This window comes from Colossoma macropomum, unplaced genomic scaffold (assembly GCF_904425465.1).
Source record: "Colossoma macropomum unplaced genomic scaffold, Colossoma_macropomum, whole genome shotgun sequence".
Taxonomy (NCBI): domain Eukaryota; kingdom Metazoa; phylum Chordata; class Actinopteri; order Characiformes; family Serrasalmidae; genus Colossoma; species Colossoma macropomum.
Genome location: NW_023494785.1, coordinates 25,006,370 through 25,022,858, shown reverse-complemented (window position 1 = coordinate 25,022,858; position 16,489 = coordinate 25,006,370). Strand labels below are relative to the sequence as shown.

General features: G+C 40.7%; 1 long non-coding RNA gene across 2 annotated transcripts in view; it reads right to left on the bottom strand.

Annotated features, from left to right (window-relative positions):
- Nucleotides 1-636: 636 nt before the first annotated feature.
- Nucleotides 637-16,489, bottom strand: part of LOC118820134 — a 104,553-nt gene continuing 88,700 nt past the window's right edge. For both annotated transcript variants that reach the window (XR_005008233.1, XR_005008232.1), the window contains one exon: nucleotides 637-2,189. This is a non-coding gene — a long non-coding RNA (uncharacterized LOC118820134). The remainder of the gene's footprint in view (nucleotides 2,190-16,489) is intronic.

The following is a 16,489-nucleotide window of genomic DNA, read 5'->3' as shown; positions in this document are numbered from 1 at the left end:
AGAAACCTGTACCTTGTAGCTCCACCCTGTTGGTGTATAGTTAGAGACTGCAGATCATTTGCTGAGGCATAATTTGTGCTATCCATCCTCTAGCCTTTCATCAGTGGTCGCTTGTATGAATATAAAAAGTGGCCAGTGAATGAAAAAACAAGGTAAGGGTTTCTAATAAAGTGGCCGAGCTACGTAGTACACTTATTTGACAAGAGGTGGTGCTGTTTTACATGGGATAACAGGAGGGAGCTTCATTGAGAGTCTCTGGTCCTGCAGACCACTTATACAATCAATCACGCTCTGTTCCGTCTCCAGTCCAGGTGAAAAATTATGAACTGCTTAAGTGCTGAACAGGGAGTGTGTGCTGCTTCTGAACTAATCCTGTGTGTGCAGTGCAAATGCGCATTGAAATGTGGTACAGTTTTATATTGTGAGGTGCAATCACTACATTTAAAGTGTTCTAGGTGAGTAAAATGGCTCATTATAAACACTATAGGTTAAATTTTATCTCTTGTTTTTGAATTCTTGTTATCAGTGAGCAAAACAACATGTGAGATTTTAAGGATTCAGCATGTGATAAAACAAAGACAGAACAAAGATCCCTGATCTAAACCTGTTCTCGATGAGTTAACAAACCAACCACACCTTAAACCCTGTTTGTTCAAACTTTTATTAACCTACTTTGAATTTCCAAGGTTGTCTTCCAACAGGAAAAGTCAAATGCGCCAGATATAATTTCATAATGAACTCTTTTTGATCGCGGCCTTTGAAGGACATGGGCCCTGCAGGTGTGTCTGCTTTGGAAGGTACGCCAGAGCTTTGACAGTATTCCCACTGAATCATGCCAAAGTTTAGAACTTCACATCGCCAGTGGTCCCATGGAGGGCGGCAGATAAAGTCAGTGTTGGAGTCGGGTAAGCTCAGACGGGGGGGTGGGGGGTGTGGGGGGGTTATAAATCCCTCAAAGAACTCAAGGCTGCCTGCGCTCCTCCGCCAAGCTGTGGTGGGAGCCTGAATCAAAGCAGACGCTGCCTAGAAGGAAGACTAGCCTGGAGCCGAAATTGATTTACAACAGAAAAAAATGGAGAGAACGAAAACAATTGATTCAGGGCAGAAAAAGAATGGAGATGTACACAGCTCAATAGATAGCCTTTTAGCAGGTGGTATTGTTTTGTAAATGATTTTTGGAGGGTGTTTAAGGATTTGAGGATTTAAAAAAAAGCTTATAGTAATTCGAGTGTTTGCTAACTGTTGGATCAGTAGAACCAGAAACTTCAGCTACACTGTGAATTTATTGCTTGCAGATCTGCAGATGTGTGAGAAATGAACACTGTACTAAAACCAACTGAGAGATCCCCCTTCATTTATTTAATTTCCAATCAAAACAGCCATTAAATACCAGTTATTTATTTTTGAGAGATATTTCTGAGGAGATTGCATATAAAATAATTCACTTGCATAAGGAAGAGGAATTGAAAACTGGGACCCCTAACAACCACGCAAGCCCACCAAAACTATCACCATCAGATAATCGAGCTTCACTCTTGCTTCAGATCTTAAAAAATCCACAATTGTTTCTTGCCATCCTTCCACTGTGAGAAGACAACTCAAAAAAAAGGATGTGTAGCTGATAATAAGCCCTTATTGAGAAAAGAAAATAAACAACAAAATAAGAGCTAAGCGTGATGTATTATTTTCAGTTTTCACCTCAAACTGAATATTTTTGACTTCCTTCCTTTTTTAGCTGGACCTTTTTTCTTTTCTTTTTTTCTGGTTGATATTTCTTTTGGAAAAAAAAACACAGAGCAATAAATAAATAAAGAAAACCATTCACCTGCACCTCACTCCTCTCTCTTAAACTCACAGTAGATGGAAGACCTACAGTGCAGGGTGGGGGGTGAGGGGTAGGCGGGGTTAGAGGCCGCCTTTGAAAATAAGTCAGGTGTCAAAGTTCACCACGGCTCAGCACCCTGTAGCAACAAGAGCTGTAATAGAGTCGAAGGGGTTGGGCTGAGGCCAAGCCTTGGATCCTCTGCTTGTGGAGGGAGGCTCCTCCTGCTCCTCTTTGCTGATGCTGGACTTCTCCTTCTCCTTCTGAGGATACCAGCGGTCCTACCACAATGAACTTTTGCTTACACCGAGACCTGCTCACTGGTGATGAATGCAGGTCCAGCACTTCTTGCCCAAAAAAGCAGTTTCTATAGAGAGAAGCAGAAGTGGATCATCAGTTAGACTCAAGGTGTACCAAGCTTGCTATACATCATGGAGAAATCTTGCAAGAAGATCCCATGCATTAAAGCAATAGCCAAATAAAAATCTAATCTAATTTACCCAGTTTTCCCCTTAGCCCAAACATAGGCAGTGAAATAAGACGTTTGGTGTCCGAAGACTGCTTCTTTAGTTTTTCACTGGACCTACTAGGATAATTTAGCTAACAAGTAACGGCCGCTTAAGGCCACCAATTAAACCTGTGAAAACAGCTGGCTTAAATCATCACACATTACTGCAAACTGCATCTACGAGTTGCTCAAGTAATGTCAAATAGATACCATTATCTATAAAAATGGACAAAATGTCACAATACTAAAAAACAGCAGTAGCAGCAAAGCCAACTGTCAGTCTGAATGTTATCTGTACTTCTGCTCATTTTCATGGATGACACTATGTCAGTGTCAAGTTTTAAGGGGAAACGGCCAAAGGAATTGGTTGGACTCTGGCCTAGTTATGCATCATGGAGAACTCTTGTAAAATAAAGGATAGGGCCAAGACAACTCCATGCATTAGGAGTAGATATGGAGTGGTAAATGTATAGTTTGCTGGTAACGTCGTTAGACTTCACTCACTGTAATTGGCTGGCACTCATCTGGCATCAACAGAGTACTGTAACTTATGTCTTAATTGACGAGCAATTACTCTGTGGTCGAGAAAACCACCTTTGTGACTTCCACACATCAGAATGAGTTTAGCACACCAGTGGTTACGTCAGCGCAATTAGCCAAATGCTGGATTGGCCACAACAAGGGGTCCAAACACTAGCACCGTGCTCACACTCAGTTCTCAGAGTGCTCGGAGCCAGTATTTAATCAGAACCACTAGTACACAATTTACATTACAGCTTCGCGTAGAGACCAGGAATGGTCTGAGTAAGCGGACATGTACGACCCCCTTGGTTTGGGGTAGATGCAGGGTATGTGAGTCACAGCTTATGGTCCCTGTCTGGACCACTGGAGACTGGATGGAGACTGCGGTCAGGCCAACAAGGGGCTGACCCTTAGTGGGGTAACTGAAGGGGCAGTGTCGCATTATCTCATCCTTAACTCTTACAAGATGTATTATTATGCTTTGAAAAAGTCAGAAGTGAGGACTCAAGCTTGTTCAAACAGAATGTAAATGAAATGTAAATGTAATTGATTGAGGATCTATGAAATCAGTTGTGTAATTACATTTAAACAGCATAGCCAGATTCTAGGGTTAATCAGCTCTGTACTGTCCTCTCCCATCACCAACAAACACAAAACACACAAATGGTCATAAATTGTTGCTCCCCCTGACAGGCAAAAAGCTGGAAAGTACACGTTTGTCAGTCTGTGACATCACTCATCTTAACAAGCTACGACTGTTGATGGAATCTCATGCCAGCGGAGCCCCTCGGCCATAACTACAACCAAACCCGATGGACCACATGTAGTCGTTCATCTGTCGTTCATGCTTGTAGCTGGAACTCCTAATAGCAAGTGTGTAAAAATGAGAGATATGTCATTTGTGACAAATATTGTAAAAATGAAGTATAAATAAAATATGTAATACGAAACACACCCTTTGTCTTAATCAAAACTCCTCATTAGCCATTCAAGCTGAGCTCCAGTTCCCCTCCAAACGCAATTAAGTGTGAGCCTTAAAGGATAAAGTAAGCTTGTTAATAAGTTCACAGAGGAATGAAAAACACCCTTTTTCTTTATTGCTCTAGTGATGATATTGAATCTAATAAGGGATTGCCTGTGAGATCAGCACGCAGAGTGTGTGTGCTACATACCTGCCAGCTTCTCAGGCATAAAAATGAAATCAGTTTTTTTTTTTCTCATTTTTTCTCATTATCCCTTCAAAGTCAGGCTCCTAGATCTCTGTGGGACCTCAACGACAAACAAACTGAAATTATTAAAGATCAGATTACTGTATGGTTGACTTCCAAAACCTGTGATAGGGGAAGTTCAAGACCTTTAGACTGATTATGACTGCATGCTCTAGATGTTCTCCACCGCATTAACCTATAGAGGACTTTCACTTGTACAGTGCTGCAATGCTTTGTGAATCAGCATGAATGCACTGTAGATTGATGGTGAGTCTGCACACTGTCTACTTTATTAGAAGCCCCTACCTCGTTTGTTCACTTTGCTGGTGAACAGTTAAAGACTTTATGTGTTGTTCTGCACAATATGTGTTAGTCATCCTCTAACCGTGCATCAGTGGTCAGGTTTTGGGTGGCGGCTCACTCTCAACCTACGAGTGACACTGATGTGTGTAAAAAAAACCAACAGCACTGCTATACAAGTATATTTTGCAGTTCTCTTGCAATACTAACCCAAGTCAATTCAGATTATCAGATCAGTCCGTATCAGCCAAGAATTTGCATATTGGTGCATCCCAACAAACAATATCTGAATAAAAAGCAGTCTTGTGTTCAGAAAATGACTAATGACGAATGGGGTAGAGGGCAGTTGACAACAGGTGAGCTACAGTCTGTAATTGTACACCTATACAGGAGGGCAGGTGGTGCCCATGAGTGGAAGCATGACTAAAACTGCATCATAGCTTTATATAATTACTACAGCATTATCAAGTATTCATGAAAACATTTGATTATCTGCTTATTACCCTACTGTAATACCTGTGCTTTCTGAGTTTGAATAATATATAAAAGAAAAAGATCAAAAACATCACTCCCACATTAACACACCTGAAATACAGCTGCACTCATGTGTTCAAAGAATTGTATAAAATCATATACAGTAAAAATGTATCGTGTTCTCCTGGTCTGCCTCAGCTGAAGAGGGCGCTGAGAAATCAAGATGGAAACGACACAGGAAACAAAGGCTCCAGCCGTGCCTGAGGCCAGAGATGAAAAAGTGTCAATTATATATGATGTCAGGCTCACTTAACAGGAGGAGCGAGCATGTGTGGCTATCACAGGGACGGTGTAGACAGCATGTCGTGCGACTGCATTTAGTCAACACCGCCCGAGGCGGTCACTCTACGCTACTGTCCGCCACTGGACTTAACTGGAGCTGACAGGCAGTGACCAGTGAGTTGCATCTGCCAACCATTCCAGGTGGACAAAACTGTCCTAATTATAATGCCCATCAAATATTTGGGGACACCTAGCTTTTCAACAATGGTTTGAAATAAAAAAGCATGTTTTAAACATATTAAACAGAAGCTGTTTGGATTTTGCTATTTCTCTTTGCAAAAACTTTATAGCCAAGGGAACGACTGACAACAGTAGAATATCAGGATGTCATACCCCAGACAATTTATCCCTTTGTTGTGATGTAGCACTCAAAGACGTTTAAACTCTTCAACATGTGCTTTTAACAGTAGTTTGGAAAAGATAAAACCTGTTCTTCATACCAAAGAACAGACTTGAACATGAAGCTCAGTGTTGCAAAACGCAGTTGTTTGCAAAAGTTTGCATGCCCCTGGTCAAACTACACGTTTTGTTGATGAAAATATGTTAACAAATCTTCTACAGAGAACACACTTCTGCACAATTTAATGCACAGTTACTGTTTATTTGCTGAATTTAACATAATGGGAAAGAATAAAGTTATGGCAAATTTTACATTGTATGTTTTATTTTTTCCAATATGTTACATTCAGCAAATAAATAAAAATTGTTCTAACATGACATGAAAATTGCTATATTTGAGTTTGCTTGCAGTAGAGAATGTGCTAACTTATTTTTTTACTTAGAAAATTAACAAAATGTGTAATTTGAGCAGGGGTGTTCAAATTTTTGCATACGACTGTATATGACTGTGTACAGCTGTAATATCCACAGTATTAGTAAACACCTTTTTTTTGTTAACACAACCTAATGCCAGTCTGCTGTAGTGATTTTTTGACAAAAAAATCTGTCAGTGAATCCACAAACACACGACGGTTCAGGCCTTCGGAGCATGTACGAGCAATTAATCCCCCCGCTTGTTTACTGGGTTCACGCTCGAGTCTTTGTTAATTTGTCGAAGCCTCCAAACTCTAACTCCAAGGACGTGTTTGGTGCCTCTTGGATGGGGGCCATTTTCATTACCGCCGCATGAATAAAGTGGGCATATTTAGCAACAGACTCCTTGCTTTGAATCTTTGCCTTGTGCTCCCCCTCCTCCCTCCCTCCTTTGAATCCAGATGTCAGAAGAAAAGAAATGTCTGCTCCCAGAGCAGGTCTTCCCTCTCTGTCCCGGAAAACCTGAGAGGAAAGAAAGGGCCCCACTGAGAGCGAGCATGGATCATGGTAATTGCCAGCGGTACCTTGGGGCTAGAGCGATGAGCTCATTATTTTCCCCAAAAACCCTCAAGTCTCGCAAAACAACAGCAGGCCCACTGCAGCTCTCAGAGGAAGCTGGGTGTGTATGTGAGGTGTGTGCGCGTGTGTGTTCTTTCATACACCCACCCTCTCCGAAAGTGCTGGGGAGTTCCTTTTGGTTTCCACGATAACAAGCAAATCAAATATAGCTTGTTAAAATCTCCAGCCCATTTTGATGGAGTTGCTTCTCCCTGACAAATCAGCTCTAGTTTAAGCTGCAGCGCTTAGTCTAAGCATGGCAGGAAAGGTGTTCTACTTTTTTCTTTCTCACATGAGAAACGTACTGTCAGCTTAGTTTGAGCCTGCATTGTAATACAGACATTGAATTTCTTCATTTTGTAATGTGCCATACGTTTTACTCCTTGGAAGTAATTATTTATTATTATTATTGTCCAACACGAATTGTGGTGAAATTCCAGTGAAATTAAAATATTACAATGTGCCTAAATTGTGCTTTCTGCAGTAAAAACAATGTGCAGTCAAGTCCACAGTCCCTCACTCATTCAACTGCTAAATATTAGGTACAGGCTGGCATTATTAAGAATTATCTGAATCAAATAACTGTAGTTTACATTCTAGTTATTCTACATTTCTACAATTCTAATTAATTAATTATATTTATATTTGATTTACATTTTGTTTGAATAGGTTCTGTACTTTCATGTCAAAAAATGACAAAAACATGACTAAACTGTAAAAGATGGCTTTCCATAAAACAAGACTGTATGCTCTACAATAACGTCTCATTAAATTCAAATCATATTAAAATATCTCTTATTCTACTTATGAACAGAAATATGATACTGATTGAAATTTTAGAATCAGTAGACCTACTTCACTTGTTTCCATAAGCTATGAATTTTGTAATGCTTTTATTATTGCTGGGAATAACTGTGAAGTCGTGGGGTTAAAAATCAAGAGTTACATTTTTCATCATGATCACAAAAATGTGACTGAGTATGAAAAACACTTGCCCCCATAGGCGTCAACATTCATTAGAGAAAGGGGTCTAAACTACTGTCCCATAGCGCTTCCTTTTAATAGCCCATGTGTCCTCAGCATCCTGGGTGGGAGGAATGGAATAGCTCTGTCGATTCTCCAGCTGCCTTCAACTGGCAGAGTGAGACAGCAAGCTGACAGCAAGCCTGTGGTGGAGTAATTATACCAGTTGACAGCATGGCTAAGCTGCTGGGGGATCCGGGTAGTGTCCAGTGCCGAGTGGTCAGTGGGCATGGAGGGCCACAGCTGGCTTAGTTTGCTGCCTGCTCTGTCCATTGCGCATCGTTGCCCCTAGGAAAACAGGCAGGATGGGCATGGAGGTGACGCAGGACCCACAGAAAACACCGGAGGACATGGAGCCTCCATTCAGGGCAACACGACAGGGGTCATTGCTGGACTTGCTGGATGGTATCCAGCACTGGCTGCTGGAAGGTGATTCAGGAGTCAGTCCATACACACCACTGGTACCTGAGGCTTTACTCCACTGATAGATTCACTAACAGGACTGACAGGGCCTTTAAGAATCATTGGCATCCTTAGTAATGAAGAAGGGAAAATGCTAAGAAAAAAGTCTTTTTTATTTGTCATTGTAAAACAGTGGAGTGGGCTGAGGAGAGGAGTCCACAAGAAAGGATTCTTCTTAGTATTAAGTGCCATTGAGTCAATTCCCACTCCTGGGCATATTGATAGTGTTTCTCCAGAATACCGTGTCTCCTAAGTAAGGACTAATATCCAGAAGGATTGTGTATAGATGAATGGTCACAAATCTCTTGTCCATTTTATGGATAGTATATCATACATTGTTAGAAACCACCTAAGCAAAATTTGAGGTTAGTTAACAGCTTAACAAGAGATTTAGCCATGCAGTTCACAAAGCTAATTGATTGGGTATTATCAGTTAGCATCCATCACTTGGTAGCCAAATTAACCCTGTAATTCCAGTGCTAAACTATAGATAGAAACTTTTTTAAGACACCAAACATGTTGTGGTTGATTGACTACACTTGGTGTACAGGGAAAACACTGGTATCCACAAACTTAAAAGTAAGTTTCCACACCTAACCTCAGCCTGGCACATAGCTCTGTGTCCTTTTAACTTTCCTTCCATCCCACTCTCCCTCTCTCTCTCTTTTAGAGCTAAACTCTCCTCCCAGGATCCATAGCCCTCTCCAGACCGGGGCAGCTTTCATGTGGAAACGTTCTGCGAGAATGAAGCCACGGCCTCCGTCTGATGCCTCCATCCAATCACGATTTCCTTTCATCCACCAGCCCTACTCTGGCCGCCTCGTCATGCTTCTAATTCTGACCACATGACGGCCACTCGCTGGCTACAATGAGCTCTTTAAACACAGCCTGCCTAACTCGGTCTCATCTCTCTTAATTACAGCTGGGCCGCTGATCTCTTCCCCTATCACTTACATGGAAAAAAGAAAAAGATAGAAGATAATTACTGTGGGGCTTCATCCAGTGGCTTAAAGATCACACGTGGCACAAATCCGCAGAATTTCTCATGCTGTAATTACAGTGTATAAACACTTCGTATCATAACCGACATCCTGAGGCTCACACACACTGGAGCCATTGCCTTCTAGCCCAACACCTGTGAGCATCAACACTTTCATTACTGAAAACGCGCTGTTCGGTTTGACCTTGTGCTAAAGAAAAAGGAGATGAAGCATCACAGAGATTCAAATGTGAAAAAAAAGGTTCAGAAAGCTTGTCTTCTTTCAAAATGTTCTGATTAATGTTTTATTTTGAGTGTCACTTTTGAATGATGTAAGAAGAATATTTGAAGTTTTGTTAACATACACAGCTGTTTACTAATGCTATGGTTATGTTTTGCCCTCAGCTTTATGTCCATCAAAGTGTCTTCCTTGGTGTGAAAGTTTTGTGCATAGATTTTGCTTAAACAATGATTTGACAACTATTGCTAAAAGCACCTATTGAAAAGCTTTTGCCCCAAGTTTACAAACCCACATTTAAAAACCTGAAACATGTTTCCCAAGTTTAAAAACCCAAGTTCAAAAACCTGAAAGTTTTGAGGACTGATGAGTGCTGACATCACAGCAAGAGTGTAAGTGTGGGTACAGCATATTCCCAAGATAGTTCTTTGTCAGTTGTTCCTTCAGTTTTGCAGTGTTTGCAAAGAAAACAGAGAACCAAACAGATTTCGATTTAGTATATCATCACAACCAGACAAAGAAAACATGCTCATTTGGTAATGACTTTTTAACACTAGGCCCTCAAACTTTGGACAGGCAGTATATGATTGAGAGTTTTAGTAAGCTGGTAAATGTGTGTGGTCTGAGGAGGTTCCAGCCTCCTCTGTGGTTCATGTTGCTAAAGACACCCTCCCACATCATTACCTAAGAAACTTTCCTATTGTACTCATGCTACACCTACACATCTCTGCCAACTGCACAACAGGCCAGAGAGGAGGTATTGTGTTTTGCCATTACTGGAGTATTCTTCCCATAGAAACAAGAAGCAGGGGGATTAAAAATCTCTATTGCTTTATAGGAACAGTGGACAAGCAAGTGTTGCATAACTAAAACAGTAGTAGCAGCCATTATGAAGTTCTGTCCATTTTTCATAGGTAACAGTATGTCATGCAGTGCAAAATACTACATTAGCAAGCCTCTTTGAGGTTACTCAACACTTGACAAGGTTCCTTGACCAGGTTCAGCCACTTTTTGGGTCTTACACTTTGGGTTTATCTGATATCTTCAATTATTCAACTTGATTTACTTTCATCACATCTTTGTCAAATGAGACATGCATGAAGTTTGGGGGGTAGGAACATGCCTGAAACCCCTCCTTCTTCCAATCTAATGCCCTATAAATTCACATCCTCACCTTCTGTTGTGTAAAAGTCTTCTGAGTATGATGCATGTGTGTATCCTCTCTTTGAAAGCCTCCTCTCTTGTCAATTGCTCTGAATGTATTTAAAGAACTGATACATCCTTAAAGAGTTAGTAATTTGAATGGATCACAGGGTGAAGGAAGGTAGTAGAGAGGAATCAAGGAGGCACCAATTAGCTATGAGATCCACCCTATGACGTCACCCAGCTCCACCTTCAACTTGTCCCAGCTCTGCCCAGTCTTCTCGTTCTTAACCAGTGTTCCCCAGCTGTGTCTAATCAGTCTGTCTATACATAGCCCACGTGTTTGTTTGTCAAATCTTGTGTTTATATAGTGTCTGTACTCATATTTTAACCTTGCATTTGTATAGTTTTTGTTTAGTTTTTGTCTTTGTGTCTCTTTAGTTTTTCTCATTTTCAGTACATTTCAGTTTTGTTTGAGTTGCAGCTGATTTGCTGTTAGCCTCTCTGACTATATTAGCCTCATCGCAAAAGTAATGAAGTGAACTCTGGACATCAAACATGGCTTACTGACTACATATGGGGTAAGGGGAAAATTGTCATTTTTCTCTGAACTATTCTGGTCCAGCTCTTGGCAGCACAGATGGATTCAGTGAGTCGTATGACTTGCTGCCAGCTCCTGTGGCTGTCCTGAAAAGAAGAGTCGGCCATGAAGTGGAAAAAAAGTTTAATTTGTGCTGGTTTTGACCATCTATCTGCAATCTGCTGAGTTAAAAAATCGCTAGTTTCACACTTTGTGTATGTCAAGTATGCAACTGAATGACTCAGTGGCAGAGAAATAGTATTACATAATATAATATATGAAGTACCAGTTTTCAGCTTAATGAAATTCCACATATGCTGAACACGTGTTGACTGCTGAAAAGTTTTGAGTTTTGAGGGCTTGTTTCAAAGACATTTTTCGCAAAATTTAGTTTTTTTGTTTTGGAAATGCATACATAGGCAAAAACAAGTTTCAAGCATTTAAGCATCAGCATTATTAATCCTGCTCCTGGGAATCTATTCCCTTCCCCAACACACCAATTCATCTCAATGAGTGAGATTAGCTGTTCTGGGCCAGGGAATAGTTGACACAGTGCAGAGTAAATAATCCCCAAAGCAGGAATAAGAAACACTGATGTCTTTTAAGATGAAAAACTTGTCAAGTTGGTCCAAACTTTTGACTGGTACTGCAGAAGGGACAGAATGACTGTGAGGCCCAGCTACAGTGCTGACTGTTAAACATCCATGTCATAGCAGCTTATATTTACGCAGCTGCTCCTCCACTCGACACACTGGAAAGCGATATAGATGTGGGAAACCCCCTGCTCCGGATAGATACGAATATTCCCAGATTTTCAGCTGTGTGGGGGAAGGCCATGGGAAAACAGAGAGCAGCAGAGCGAGAGAAGAAGAAGGGGATATAAAGCTGTGGGAAATTCTGAGCTGTCTCTTCTGGAAGTGGCTCAGGCTGTAAATAAAATCAAACGCAGGGAGCAAAGCCTGGACGGTATCAGGAAGATCAGCAAAATCCGAAGCCCAGATATTCCCTCCTCCCGGGCCACCACAGCAAGGTGATGCTGATTGGAGTGATACAGAGTCGAGGCTTGTACAGACAAAGCCTCTGTGGTGGGGATATCCTGCCGTCTAATATTCACCCACAAATCATAACAATGATTGTGCCGCTGTTTGTTTGCTGAAGGCTCTGAAGTTTCCTTCCCAGGCAGCTTTCCGGATTCTTCTTCCAGAGCAGCCAGGAGATGTGCCTCAGCGCCAAGCAGCAGGCGGGGTTTTGAAAGAGAAGCAGAAAAAGGGTGTGTCCATGTAGAATAGTCACGTGACCTAATGGCAGCCAATCAGAGAGCCTGGATGGAGGTTCACTGCAAAGTTTACTGGGTCAGACCAGCTGCATGAGTGAGGCAGCCAATGAGCAAAGGGATGGAAAAAAAATGTGCCGCTCCAGACAGGCAGCATGTGTCTGCTTGGCCAACACAAGCAGCGAGAGAGAGAAGAGGAGGGGGAGAAAGAAGGGAGGTGGAAAGAGAAGAGATAAAAAATGAGATACAGGATAGACGAGGAGCGCTAGAAATGATGAGAAATGAGCCTGAACTAACACTAGAAGGAAACTATCTGATAAAGGCTGAAATGTGTAGGCGATTATGAAAATGAAAGAAACGTGTTTAAAAAAAATAGAGCAGCTTCCAAGGCTTGTGTGACATATTTTTACTTCAGTGTAAATATACAGTGTAATTCAGCAGATTCCAACTTCACACAATAGTGCGCACAAGTCAGAGACCACCCTTCATTTATTTTATTTCCAGCCAAAGCAGTAATTATTCAGAGTTATTCATTTTTCAGGAGATATTTCTGAGGAGATTAGATATAAGATAGTCCACTTGCTAAAGAAAGAGTCTTTAAAAAGCTGGTTCTTCAAGGGTTCATTAGTAAAGACAGTGGTTCTATAAAGAATCATAAATCATAAATGTTCTTCAGATAGATGGAGAATGTGTTGTATATGATTCTATATAGAACCTCTTTGAAAATGGTTCTCTATAGCACCAAAAAGGGATCTTCTATTGTTACAAGTTTGCCACCATAACAATAAAAGAACCCCAGTACTTAAACAATCAAACAAAACAAAATCAAGCTCCACTCTTACTTTCAATCTGAAAAAATCCACAAGTGTTTTTGCTCATGAGAAGAAATACTCAACACTGTGAGTCAGAAAGGATGTGTAGCTGTCAAGTAGCCCTCACTGAGAAAAGATAATAGACAAAAACAAAGAACATTTGCAGATCAAACATAGAAACTAGAGAAACACACACACCAACAGTATATATATATATATATATATATATATATATATATATATATATATATACACACACACACACACACCATCTCTTCTAGATCGCTGAATCTATTTCTTGCTGCACAGCCAGCCACTGTGTTCTGCTTTGATTTTCTACATCCGCTATCAGACAGTTTTCAATACAATCTTACAAAATCACATTCATCCACCTCCACAACGGCTCCCGACTCCAGCAGTATGGAGAATCCATTCACTTGCAAATGGCCTGGCACAAGCCAGCATTATGTATTTACAGTATATTGAAAAGCGTACTAAATTCCTATAAAACATATGCAGCTCCTGCTGACATAGCTGGTAATGCAATTTAAACTGTATGGCAACACTTCCTCACAAAGCTTTGTGATGGCAATGAGTTGTAACACTTTTTTTTTTTATATATCAGACGCCAGGGTGCCGGAGCCAGAATGAAGAAAAACGGCAGCGTGGAACGACACTTATTTTATTCACATGAGGACTGTGTGCAGAGCTGCTAGCAGTGCTTTGAGGAAGCAGCAGCAGAGTGTGAGCTCAGTACAGTAGGTGTCAGAGTTCTACTACGGATCTTTAACTGCAACACACAGACGCGCGTGCACACATACATGTTTAAGCACACACATGTACAAACACACACACATGTACACACACGTGCACACAAAAACAAGGAGACACACCCACATACCCGCACTTACTGCTATTAGCAATGAGGAAGAAAGAGCACGTTTTCAGTTGTGTGTTTTTGTACATCATGTGTTTATTTAACTCACCATGGGATGCAGACAAACATGAATTTAGACAAACTAACAAATTTTCTAATATCGAGGGATACAAAATAATGGGAACACCACATGGAATATATATATTCACTGGCCTCTGTATGTGGTACACCTGCTGTATACAGTCATATGGTCAAATTGCATGTTTTGTTGATTGAAAACAAGTTAACACATCCTCTGCAGAGGACAAACTTCTGCACATTTTAATGCACAATTACTGTTTATTGGCTGAATTTAACTTATTGGGAAAAAATAAGACATAAAATGCCTGTGAAGGCCTGTGCAAATTATTTTATTTCTTCTTTTTTCCAATTTTTAAATCCCAGATAAATAGAAATTGAGCACTAAAATTTGCAGAAGAATGGCTTACAAGTTTCTTCCCTATAGAGGATGTGTTAACTTGGTTTCACATAGAAGAAGTTAAAGAAGTAAACTGACCAGGTGTGTTCAAATATTTGCATACAACTGTAGGTGTACTTTACAGTTACTGTAGGTTTACAGTTACTGATTGTGGCCCATCTGTTACTGCACAATTTGGTCCTTTATTACAATGCCTATCAATGGAAAGGGACCACCATAGAATCACCACTGACCGGATTATATTTGGGTGGTAGACCTTTCTTAGCACAGCAGTGACACTGACATGTATTAGGCCTAGCAGCATTTCTGGGGATTTTACACACATCAATGTCACTGCTAGACTGACAATGGTTCGCAAGCCAAAAACATCCAGTCAACAGTGGTCCTGTGGTCAGAAACTACCCAATTTTACAGGGTTAGGACCTCAGGATCTGGACTGAAGGTCTAACTGTCAGATTAATCATTCACATAGTTAGAAACTGACAGAGGAATCAATCAAGCACATTCTGATTTCCCACATGTGGGATCTATGTTGTGAGTAAAAACATCACTCTAGGCCTTTTGGAAGTCTTACATACATCACAGAGTGTGAATACGACTGGTAGCCTGACCAGTGGATTTTGGTCAATTATTAGAAATGTAAAACAATGGCAACGGCTTTACAAAAAGCGTCACTGCAACAATGCAACAAGGAAAAAAGTGCATTAATATGTCGGTTACAGGCTTCAAATAAAACATAGAATGTATTTTACCTTCAAATGTCTGTGTTTTCTAGGATGGCCAAAAAATGTTCTAAGTTAGTCTCTGTTAACTTAATGCAAACATACCACTAGAATCCCACAGTGGCGCTAGCAGAAATTAGCACTTCTGCAGAGGTTGTTGGGTTTTTTTTCCTCATTTTTATCCATGTTTTGGCATTTATGACTTGAATCAATGCCTAGCTCTAATAATCACAGTTCACCACTGCTAACACTATTTATCTCTAAAAGTCTCTAATATTGTACATCATCTAAAATCCAACCTAATATACTAAATTAAGATGGAAATGTAGTAGAGTTGAAGGTAAACATTGGAAAATAAACTTCCTAACATCACTATAAAGTGTATTTCTCTACATAGCCAACTTGAGGTTAGCAGTTTAGCAGCTCCACACATTTGGCATTGCAGTATATTTTGCAATAAGCCATTTTTTCCTCGCTGCTTTTGAAGCAGAAAGGGTCTCAAGAGGTCAACATTTGGGGAGGTCGTGTCAAGGCGTACTTTAAGCCAATGTTAGCCTTCGCTTGGGCAGAAAACACCACTGGAGAGCAAAAGAAGAGCACACCTCACAAGCCTCCAAATGTCAAAGTGGCTTCCTGCTGGGCAACTGATCAATGCTGACCCCTGACCTCACCGTTTCAGCTCGCTGGTCACCAGAGGTGGAGCATAACTTTAGCAGCAGGACCAGAAGGAGGAGGATGCAGGAGAGAGCAAAGAGAGAGAGAGAGTAGTTCAAACTACAAAAAAGACCATTATAAAAAATAATTAAATATTAAGTCTTTAGATATTTACAACAATCATGATCTACTTAAACCCAAGGCATTCATAGAGATAGTAGTAAGCTAAATTTATATATATAAATATATGTGGCTGGAGCAGCTTTTAGAGCTCCTGGTGTTTAAAAAGACTTAATTTCATCTGGTATCGCCTACATTCCAGCATTTCTGTTTATGATCTAGACATAAACCTCTCTTTCAGTTTAATTCACTGTGATGCTGAAGAAAGAAAGACAGCAAAACATGATTCATCCTCTTCGCGGACCCATGAGCACTCACCACTAATGGTGACGTAATAACCCCTTTTGCTGCCTCATAAATTCGGGCTAGACAGTTTAAGTGCATGAGAAAGCTTAGAAAAGGAGTGTCCAGTTCATATCCTGAAGGGTGTCCAGCGCAGTTTGGTATTTTCTCAGCACACCTGACTCAGCTTAGCAGTTGATGTAGTAGGTGTGTTAGAGCAGGAAAACCACCAAACTGTGCTTTATTGCTGTCCTGGAGGTTTGGAATTGGACACCCCTGGCCCAGAAGGACTTTGGCGC